Source organism: Penaeus japonicus, unplaced genomic scaffold (assembly GCF_977035675.1).
Source record: "Penaeus japonicus unplaced genomic scaffold, GWHDUDI00000001_assembly GWHDUDI00000036, whole genome shotgun sequence".
NCBI classification, from domain to species: domain Eukaryota; kingdom Metazoa; phylum Arthropoda; class Malacostraca; order Decapoda; family Penaeidae; genus Penaeus; species Penaeus japonicus.
This window is the reverse complement of record NW_028234438.1, coordinates 17,023,365-17,033,364: the sequence shown is the minus strand read 5'-3', so window position 1 is coordinate 17,033,364 and position 10,000 is coordinate 17,023,365. Positions and strand designations below refer to the sequence as shown.

Here is a 10,000-nt window from a genome sequence, read left to right as displayed (position 1 = left end):
GTTGTTGGTGCATATTCACTGCAAGTGGGCTGTGAGATGGAAGTGATCAACTCCAGCTTGCCCATATAGAAATTTATCGGTAACATTTCTGTGAAATTGATTGCAAGAAGTGAAGTTCAGTCTGCCCTACATTTTTCTTAATGATATATATATATATATTTTTTTATTATTATTATTACTAGGATTATTTAGAAAGCTAGGTGTTTTCTGCCTTCCTGTATCCAAGTTGTCACTGGTTTTTAGTTTTATCTAAACCTTGAATAAAGGAAAATTCAAGTTTGAATGATGAATTATAACAAACTAGAGTCTCCGAAACTATGTGAGGACAAATAAAAACTGAATAAATTTTATATATATATATATATATGCAGAATTTTCATATAATGGTGGTAATTTGTATTCCTTTATTTTCCCAGTGGTGAATCCTGATCTGGTTTCAAGGCTTGAGGTAAGAATTTGTAAAATTTATCTTGTTCCAATTTAATTTCAAATCTTGTATATTCTGTGAGTATGATGGAAATTTCCAAACTAGAGTCTCTGCTTATATCAGTGTTAAGCTGTCTTCACACAAATTCAAAGTCAAAGCAATATGTAGGTCTGTTATTTTACAACCAGTTAACTTTTTTTTTTTTTTTTTTTAACAGATTGTGATCTTCACCTACTAAAGTGTCCGTGCTTGAAGGCTGTTGGAAGGTAAGAATGTTAACAAGAAGCATACTATTGAAAAGCAGTTTTAAAATAGTATATTTGAAGTGAAATAAACATGATGATCATAACAAACTAGAGTCTCCGAATCAGTATGAGGATATTTTTTTCTGACATAAATATTGCAGTTGCTGATACTGCCATCTTAATTACAATTGTCTAATTTGTTTTGATCTTGCAGCTAAAGATTATGGTAGCCAAGGGAAGAAGCAGATGCCAAGAATAGAGAAAGGTGATTATAGAAACTTTATATTCTTTACTTATGTTGACTTTGATAAGTTTAAATATTTATATGATGTCTATACAAACTAGAGTCTCCGAATCTGTGTGAGGATTAATTTTATCTGATATAAAATATTGCAGTTGCTGATGCAGTATGTAGAGTTAAAATTGGTTAATTAGTTTTTACTTACATTTACAGCTGCAAGTAAACCATGCTGAGAGGATGTCTCTGAGAATAGAGAAAGGTAAATATGAAAAGCTTTATGGGTTTGGTTTGCACATACCAATCAAATTGTCTTAATTGTTTTTTAGATTGAAATAATTAACATGATGTTCTATACAAACTAGAGTCTCCGAATCAATATGAGGAAGAATTTTAACTGAAAATATGAGGCACAGTGATCTCATTAGTTATTAGTTCTTGCGAGTGTTAAGTAACATGTATTCCTTCCTTTTTCAGAAGTAACTGTTCAGGGATGCAACCTTAATATTCGCATTTGAATGAAGGTAATGTCTAAAGTTCATGTGATCTCCTTGTTCTTTTGTAATATTCTTATATAATGTGATATTTGTGCCCCTCTCGATCAGCAAGTTCTACTCTTATTGCTTGCTTTTGCAAGGGTGGCAGAGAAACCAGGTTTACCAGCGGAACCCGATGTCCATTATCGTGGGTCTTCCTAGATAACCCTAACATAATCAACACTGATCAATATGGTGATTACTTCTGTAAATGACGGTACTAAGTAATTTTTTGTATTTATTTTAAAGGTTAACTGCAAGATGCTTGATGCTACAGTATTGCTGTAGAATGTGTAGATTGACTGCTGTTGCGGCCCTAAGTTACATGGTAAGTTTTTCTTGTTTTGCATCTCTTTAATTGACTTGATATGCTTATATGCCATTGCCAAAGGCCAAGGGAAATGCATAAAGTTCTCCTTGTTGTTTACAAAAGTGGCAGATAAATTTAGGGTTACCAATAGACCCTGTTGTGTATCTGCAAGGTCTCCTTAAACTCTTACAAAGATCTTGTTACAACCCTCACCCCCTCCTAAAACCTCTTATAATCTACAAAAAAAAATATTTTTCAGGTCTCTCCTGTGTGGTACAAGCACTTTTTTTGTGCTAGTCTGCTGTTGGGGGGGAACCTGTGGATACCCTGATGTCCTATGGTACTGCCGAAAGCTTCAATGTGTTAGGAGGCATACCAGTCATGGGAATGGAACTGCTAATACAGGTGAGGATGAAAGTGGGGAAAAGACTATTGGGGATTTTGTTTACTAATGTCCCGATACCATTACTCTAGATCCGTCCATTTTGAAGTGGGAAATTGGACCCTTTTAAAGTTTCTTTAAAATAAACTAAGGATGAAACTGGAGATGGTTCGCAATTAATTTTGTCTGAAGTTTTTTTGATGTAATATCTCCTGCCTGGCTGACCTAGGTTTTGAGACTAAACCTACATTTGTGTGTAAACTTTACTTATATTGTTTCTCTTTTTGCAGATGGTAATGACCAGCATTAGAAGATGGAGTGGACATGTTACATCACTGTTCCATGTGTCTGCAGCGTTTTTGTAAGTAAGGTGAGAGTAAGATTTGAATGTTCTATGTTGCTTAACATAGATCAAAACTTTACATGAGCAAGCGTGCACAGTAGTTGTATTTGAAGTGTAAAATGTATTTTGCCCCAATTCATCCACAGGGTTTTCTGTTCTAGAAGTTCTGGTCAGTAAATTGGGGTAGAAAAAAAATCTCATGACCTAATCTGGGTGGGTGATTTGGACATCTACCTTGGGGAAATGTGAGACAGTGTTAAACAAATTATATGTATGGTTTCAAGAAGGGAACCGTAATTAACACAATTTTATTCTACAGGTTGCAGTTTCTTCTAAACCTAGGACCAATAAAACGATTTGAGGTGAGATTATTGGATTAATAGTTGTAAAATGGATTTGTGTATATATAGCTTACTATTGGATTTAATGTAATTTTATTTTGATCAATATTTAGTGAGATAGATCTAAAGTTGGAATCCTATCAGCACATGTCAGCATCTGGTTTGCTAAAATTGCACTCCTGATTTTTACTTTTATTGTGCAAGATAAAACCTGGTCCCCCGTCTGGGTAGGCAAATGCTACTTGGGCACTCATGATCAGAAACACCAGCCTAATTAGTAATGAAGTAACATTGTATGGTTAGACGAAAGGAACATTCATTAATAATATTATTACTTGACAGGTTTGCCCATTTTGGATGCTGGTATTTCTTGGACGATTTTGACTGCAAGAAAGGTTGGTATACACACATTTGGTTATTTTCATAATTGCAATGAAAATGATGCTTATCACTATCTTTCGGCTGATTACAATTGATGATAGCTTTTATTACTGATTAAATGATAATGTTTGGTTTGAACTCCAGAAATTAGTACAAGTACTAAGACTTATTTTTTCTCATTTCAGACTCGTGCGTGTCCTTGGCCTGTATTTACATCTATGGTTGAGGAAGTGTTAATCCAAAATAAATGAATATATAATATGAATCTTCTTAATATCCCAAATATAAAGTACACCTCATTCTATACATTAAACATTAAAAAAGTAACTCAGTGTAATATCCACCCAAAAAAAGAAATGCGGAATTATTTATAGAATTCCCCTCAAGCCTCTTATGAAAGAGTAATGATGCTATTGACATTCTGCTGGACAAGCTTTGTTGTGAATCTATGCCAGGCCACAATATGGAATATTACTTGGCTGAATATACACGTTTTAAAGATTTTAAAGATACTTGACCATGTCGCTAAGCCAAGGCTTACTGAAGTTGCCAGTTAAAACACCATTTCATTTGAACTATTTTGACATTTCCATGTCTATCCATATTGAATGAAGCCTTATACGACCAGCTCCACACTTTGGCAACTATTTCTTAAAGGCACAGATGACCGCTTCAAGGAAAGGGCTCTTGAATTTTTTGGTTTATTAACCCATTGCAAACAAATTTGCTTGCCCAGCCTCCAGGATAGGTTTTATTTTATGTTATGTTAATCATCCCACTCTTAATAAAACAAAAAAAAACCGCTCTAGTTTTACATTGAGTTTTAGAGACAAATGTGCCATATGACAGGATCGATCAGTGCTGCAGTTGACTAAAATTGTAGTATATTATCCATAATAGCTCATTTTCTTTATACTCAGTGTGATAGAAGTATTGCTGTTTTATGGGAGGACAAAAGGCAACATTTTTTTCGTATTTTCGTGCTGTCATGAACGAATACGAAACATGAGCACCTACAATAAAGATAAGATGTAAAGAGGAATGAAACCTGTGCTTGTGACTGAGTGCCACAGTGAAAGGCATCCATATTGACACAGGAGCACATTTTAGACACGGGTATGGATCGAGTCACCCTCTTCTCGTTCTGCCTGCATATCCTTCATCGGCGGTACTTTTGAGCAAGGGTTCATCAACTTAGTGTGCCATCGCTCTCTAGGGACAGTGCTTGCTAGAGACCGTGGATGGGTGCCATTCAAGGCTCTCTCCTGCTGGCGGTAAGAAAAAGTGGTGTCATCTAGGTTTTGGACGTTAAGCTAGCACGATTTTACGGTAATTATAACTGCAGTAACCATCATTTTCCAATATTATAGACAAAAAGGTAATTGTTTGAATGGAATTTATAATTGTTAAAGCACAAACAATTAATAAAAAAAAAAAAAAAAATTGAGAAGAGGAGAAAATGAGGTGATATGGCAGCCCTTTAAGTGAACACGACAGAACTGCAAGATCAACAAAAATGGATTCTAATGTTCTAATTATTTGACTTTGCTATTATGTTAAAATTTATTTATTGGAAAAAATGTTTATTGATTGTTTGTGCTTTAACAATTATAAATTTCATTCAAACAATTACCTTTGTCTGTAATTATTGTAATTTTATTCATATTCATTCTGTATATAAGTGATTGAAACCACAACTACTTTCTTTCCACCAACACATAGCTCTTTCAGCTCTACAATTCCTTGCAAACGAAGAATTGGCATATCAGTTACTAGATAGTAGATTCTTAAGTATTTCCGTCTTAGTAGCATTTTCATAGTTCCATAGATGTAATATTTACTTCTAAATTGTAAACTTTACTACTTTCTCAACATTTCAGCTTGCAAAGATGCCAAAAATTCAGGCACACAAGCTCAAAAGAAAATTACTCGATGAGTTCAAAGACTTTGAGGATGTTGATGGAGTGATAGAGTGCAAGTGTTGTCATTTTCAGAGGCAAGACAGAATCGGACACTCAATGACGGTATAACACTCACTGAATGCGACGTTATTAGTTTGTTATATTAGAATGAACTGCTATTCATCTGAATATATTAATATTAGAAAATGTTGAAATATTCGTTAGCCACTTAAAATTGAGTCTTATCAAGTAATGAAACCGTTGTTGGAAAATATTTTTTATACGCTTAAAAAGATTATTTTATGAGCTTAAAGCTTAAGCTTATAAAATTATTTCAAATAATTTTTTGTCACAACCCTAATCATCACTCATTCCTTTTTTCATTGCAAAAAATAGCAGTGATCCAAAATCCCCGAACGTCATGTACGTTATAACGCCCGTCGTCAGGTCAAAGCTCCTACGTCATGTATGTCATGACTCATGAGTCATGACACCCTTACGCAATGGGTTGAAACCTTGCAAGATTCCAGCGAGTTTTACGGAAAATTCCTCAACATCCTTGATTTTTGCCTAGTGAATTGCTCCATTCAGCTAAATTTACGTTCACATTTGTATTTACGTTTTTTCCAACTACACGATGCTCAGTAGAAAGTGCTACCACATTGCTACCAAATCGGACGAATTACATTTCCTTCTATTTGCCAACTTTTCCGTAATTTATGGAAACTTTCTAACAAGACGGGTAATATTGCTTAGTCACTAAATTAGGCACTTCCATTTCTTGCTTGTCTTAGTTTTCCCATTAATTTTCAGGTTCGAATCCTACCTGGCATGTCATTTTTTCTGAATAACTAACATTTTTAATGACTAGAAAATTACATTCCTAATTCTAATTGCAATTATTTGCCAGTTTTTTTTTTTTTTGTATAAAAAAAAGTAAGGATATACTGCAGGTATTACAACTTTGTTTTTGACATGTAGCATGTATATTGATCTGATTGCAGCAAGTGCAAGCAATGCAATGTTCAAAATACTGTTTAAATACCCTCTGGTTTCATTTCAAGGGCAGACTTAAAGGCCCGTGTTTTGCAATTGCTTGTAAAATTTCCTAAAGCATAATGGGACTATCTACAAAACTTGAATATATCTTCAACATTCGCCCAGTAACTTTAAAAAGGGAATAAAACGATAATATAAATCTTCATTTATTGATAGAGTACGACTCTTATAATTGGGTTTTGCACCGATCTTTACAGGAAAGATCATGAATACAGGTCGGCCAGATCTTCAGACGCAGTTCTCCATGTAGAGGTCCTCTCATTCCCAACTCTTCGGGACCTAATTTAGCATCCCTTGGTTTCAGAACTACAAACTAGGTCATCTTGCTGATGTTAAAATAGTCCCACTTGACTCACAGCATCACGGAGGTCCATCTAATTCTGCTAACCATCAAGTTTCCCTTAATGGTTTCTCTTCCTGAAATTGAAATACATACCTTGTTAAATTGAAATCATAAGTTAAATTATTATTATTATTTTTTTTTTTATAGTTATCAGTAAAGAAGTTATCATCAATGGCAATCAGCCGAAAGATAGTGTAAAGCATCATTTTCACTCAAAAATACAAAAAAATATATATTTATACAAACCTTAAAAGGTTCTCCACTTCCATAAAATCCACATTGGTATGGACCTGAAAGGAAAGAAAATAATTAGAAAAGAACCACAAAAAGCACACTAAACAATTTCTCCATATAAATGTTTCTGATCATGAGTGTCCTAGCAAGATTAGGCTTGCTCAAACGGGGGATCAGATTTTATCTTGCACAAATATAAAAATCTGGAGAGTAATTTTAACACACCAGATGCTGACATGTGCAAATCATTTGTGGTACAAATTAAAATTAATTTAAATGCCAATAATTTGAAGTTACTAATCAATATTGATATATGAGCTTGTTACTAAGTATCACTCCCTTTCTAACCGATTTTTAAATGACCTGATATAAGAGGCGATCCAATTTGAAAAAAATACAACTTGAAAAAGAAAAAAAAACTTATATAAAAATATGGCATTTACCTATTTCCAAAATATGAATAAAATTATAAATTCTATCATATGAACCCTCCTCAAACAAGGATTTGCAACCTCAAGCATCTTGTTTGGCTAGTGTAGACAGGGATGAATGGGGTCTTCTCGTCTTCGCTGCTCATTTGCGGCATTGGCCATATCCTCATGTCTGTAAGAGTGAGATTGATATAACATGTCCACATACATTATCATGTACAATAAATTCAATGGCTTTCAGAGAGATTCCCAACGATAAATAATCATTGTTTTCATATGTCCCTATCTTATTGTCATCATAACAGTTTTAAAGCGAGTGCATTTAAAAAATAAGCTAAAAATTCTTACCTTCCAATAAAAGGAGTCGAGTCTTGGCAAATTCTGTAGTGCATTCTTATATTTCTCCCTCAGGCAGGTCATCTACAACCTGCAAATAAAAACACTTCTATGAGCAAAGTACATTTCACTGGAAACTTAAATCACCTTTATAAATGCATTCAGAGAGATTCCCAACGATAAATAATCACAAGTATCATATGTCCCTATCTTCTTGTCATCATTTTAAAATCAAAATTTGCAGAATTTTGTGAAATAGACAAAAGCTTACCTTTGTTCACAATATCATGGTCCTTGGCACCATCTCTATTCATCTACGCCTCAATACATAACCACAGCCTGCAAGTCAATAATCTATTAGAAAAATTAATTTACCTTTCGAGTTTCTCCCCTATAGTGTATTCAGAGAGATTCCCAACGATAAATAATCATAATTATCATATGTCCCTATCTTCTTGTCATCATTTTAATTCCATGTCAATTATTGCTAGTACCATAGTCTGGTATACAATACCCTTACCTTTAATGTACAGTTAGGGGTCCGGTATAGTTTTCAGTACTTTTAATGTTCTATTCCCTCAGCTGTTTCATACAGGAAGGTATGCTTGCATCCTGTAAATACAAAATTGTTTCATAACCAGTTCAACTATAGATAAAGAATGCATATCAGTGTTGCATTCAGAGAGATTCCCAACGATAAATAATCATCGATTTCATATGTCCCTATCTTTATGTCATCATAATATTCTACCTTTTCTAAACCATTATCAAGATAATCTTAATTGGTCAATATCTTACCTTGAAGAATCAAGATCTTTAGCAGTCTTGGTCACCTCAAAGTCTTACTATATCCTGAAAAGGTAATTATCTGTAAGAAAAATGAACCAACCATGGACTTCGTAATGCACCAATATACTTCATACATTAAATAATCACATTTCATAAGTATCTGAGTCTTGTCTATATCAATCAAGATAAATTGCTTTCCAGCAACAAAAATAAAAGTGGCACATAGTTATTACCTTTGTTGGTCAGCAATAATCAAACATTTGAACAATTCTCCCAGTTCTGGGAGGGTCATCTTGCAATCTGCAAATATTAAAATAAATTGAAATTTTCCAGTTACCCTTTTCAGCAAGCATTAGAAAAATGTTGTATTCAGAGAGATTCCCAACGATAAATAATCATAATTATCATATGTCCCTATCTTTCTGTCATCATTACAGCCATATTAATTTACTTTTTTTTTTCTTTCTTTTCTTACCTTGAAGGTGCCATCATGGATATCGACTTGTTCCATGAATATTAATTCCTTACACTCCACATAGGTAACTCCTAGAATAAAAAAATAAAAAAATAATTAGACTAGCCAAAAGGGGTTTTAGATCTATATTTCAACTTTTTTCAGACTATAGTGATCCTCACATAATTTCAGAGACTCTAGTTTGTAAAATAATCATCACTATTTACTGATTATTATTACTGCAATTATTTAATATGCTCACCTTTAGTAACTGCAAGACATAGCTCTTGTCTGGAATCCAAGAAAAAAAATATATATATCAACGTCTCAAAAATTTGAAACTAAATAAATATTAATAAAATAAAATCAGACAGGCAGGAGACATTTCATCAAAGGCTTCAGATGAAATTTTTAGCGAACCCTCCTATTTCATCAGTACAGTTAATATTCAAATATAAAGGAAACTATAGAACTTTAACTCTGGTATCAGGATAAGTACAAATTAATATCAATTTTTGAAAGTACACAAGGGTAAAAGAGCAACAATCTCATTTCATATACAAGAATGCATTATACAGTGTTAATCACTTCTGAAATTTAGTAATGCTAGATAACTAGTGCTCTAGGCTTACCAAAAAGTCTGGAGAAAAGACGTGACAGCAATGGACCCCAAGCCACAGGTTCGTGGGATACAGCATTATATCAACGTTCTCAGCAAGGAGTGTCCAAAAAATCCTGAAATACAAGGATACAAAAATTAGGCACATAGGGCAGAAATAATAACGTCTAGGATAAATGACCAGGAGGAAGTCAATCCGACACGTTGACTTAGTGAATTCCAATTTATTGATATTTAGTAAACCTTTTCCCAATTTATTGATATTTAGTAAACCTTTTCCCTTTTAAAAAGGTGCTAAATTCAGATTATTACAATATGCAATTGCTAAAGAAAGGTTTACAAATGCAGAAAAAGGAAGGTCATCTTGACCCACTAATGACAACATTTGCTGCACCAGGATATTTCCAAGGTTTTTGAAATGCACAGGCCGTACACCAAGGACTATTTGCATGCCAAGGTAGCAGCCAGTCACTACGCACAAGATCACCTTTAACATGGCTAGACAAAACTAGGGCTTTGCATTCACGTTACCAGCGGGAAGACCAGCCAAGCCATGACATGAACGCAACATTTGTTAAAGGTGTTAAATATATTCCTTCACTTCAAAAATCCTCATCAATATGGGAGGAGA

At 33.8% G+C, this 10,000-nt stretch overlaps 2 long non-coding RNA genes across 4 annotated transcripts in view; one reads left to right on the top strand and one right to left on the bottom strand.

The window, feature by feature from the left end:
* The first annotated feature begins 644 nt into the window (after positions 1-644).
* On the top strand, positions 645-3,464 carry LOC122265555 (uncharacterized). Its single transcript, XR_015190613.1, has 10 exons — positions 645-693; positions 887-937; positions 1,127-1,172; positions 1,388-1,434; positions 1,696-1,774; positions 2,016-2,161; positions 2,429-2,499; positions 2,801-2,843; positions 3,165-3,217; positions 3,389-3,464. It is a non-coding gene; the product is annotated as an uncharacterized LOC122265555 (long non-coding RNA).
* A 2,832-nt stretch (positions 3,465-6,296) lies between these two features.
* The window catches only part of LOC122265556 (uncharacterized), a 5,809-nt gene continuing 2,105 nt past the window's right edge, over positions 6,297-10,000 (bottom strand). For 2 of the 3 annotated variants that reach the window (XR_015190622.1, XR_015190623.1), the window contains 11 exons: positions 9,383-9,485; positions 9,013-9,041; positions 8,772-8,842; positions 8,530-8,596; positions 8,306-8,359; positions 8,028-8,119; positions 7,779-7,861; positions 7,520-7,598; positions 7,184-7,343; positions 6,753-6,796; positions 6,297-6,580 (listed from right to left, as the gene is read on the bottom strand). This is a non-coding gene — a long non-coding RNA (uncharacterized LOC122265556). Of the gene's footprint in view, positions 6,581-6,752; positions 6,797-7,183; positions 7,344-7,519; positions 7,599-7,778; positions 7,862-8,027; positions 8,120-8,305; positions 8,376-8,529; positions 8,597-8,771; positions 8,843-9,012; positions 9,042-9,382; positions 9,486-10,000 lie in introns of all 3 variants that reach the window. The other variant, XR_015190624.1, reaches the window with a different exon arrangement.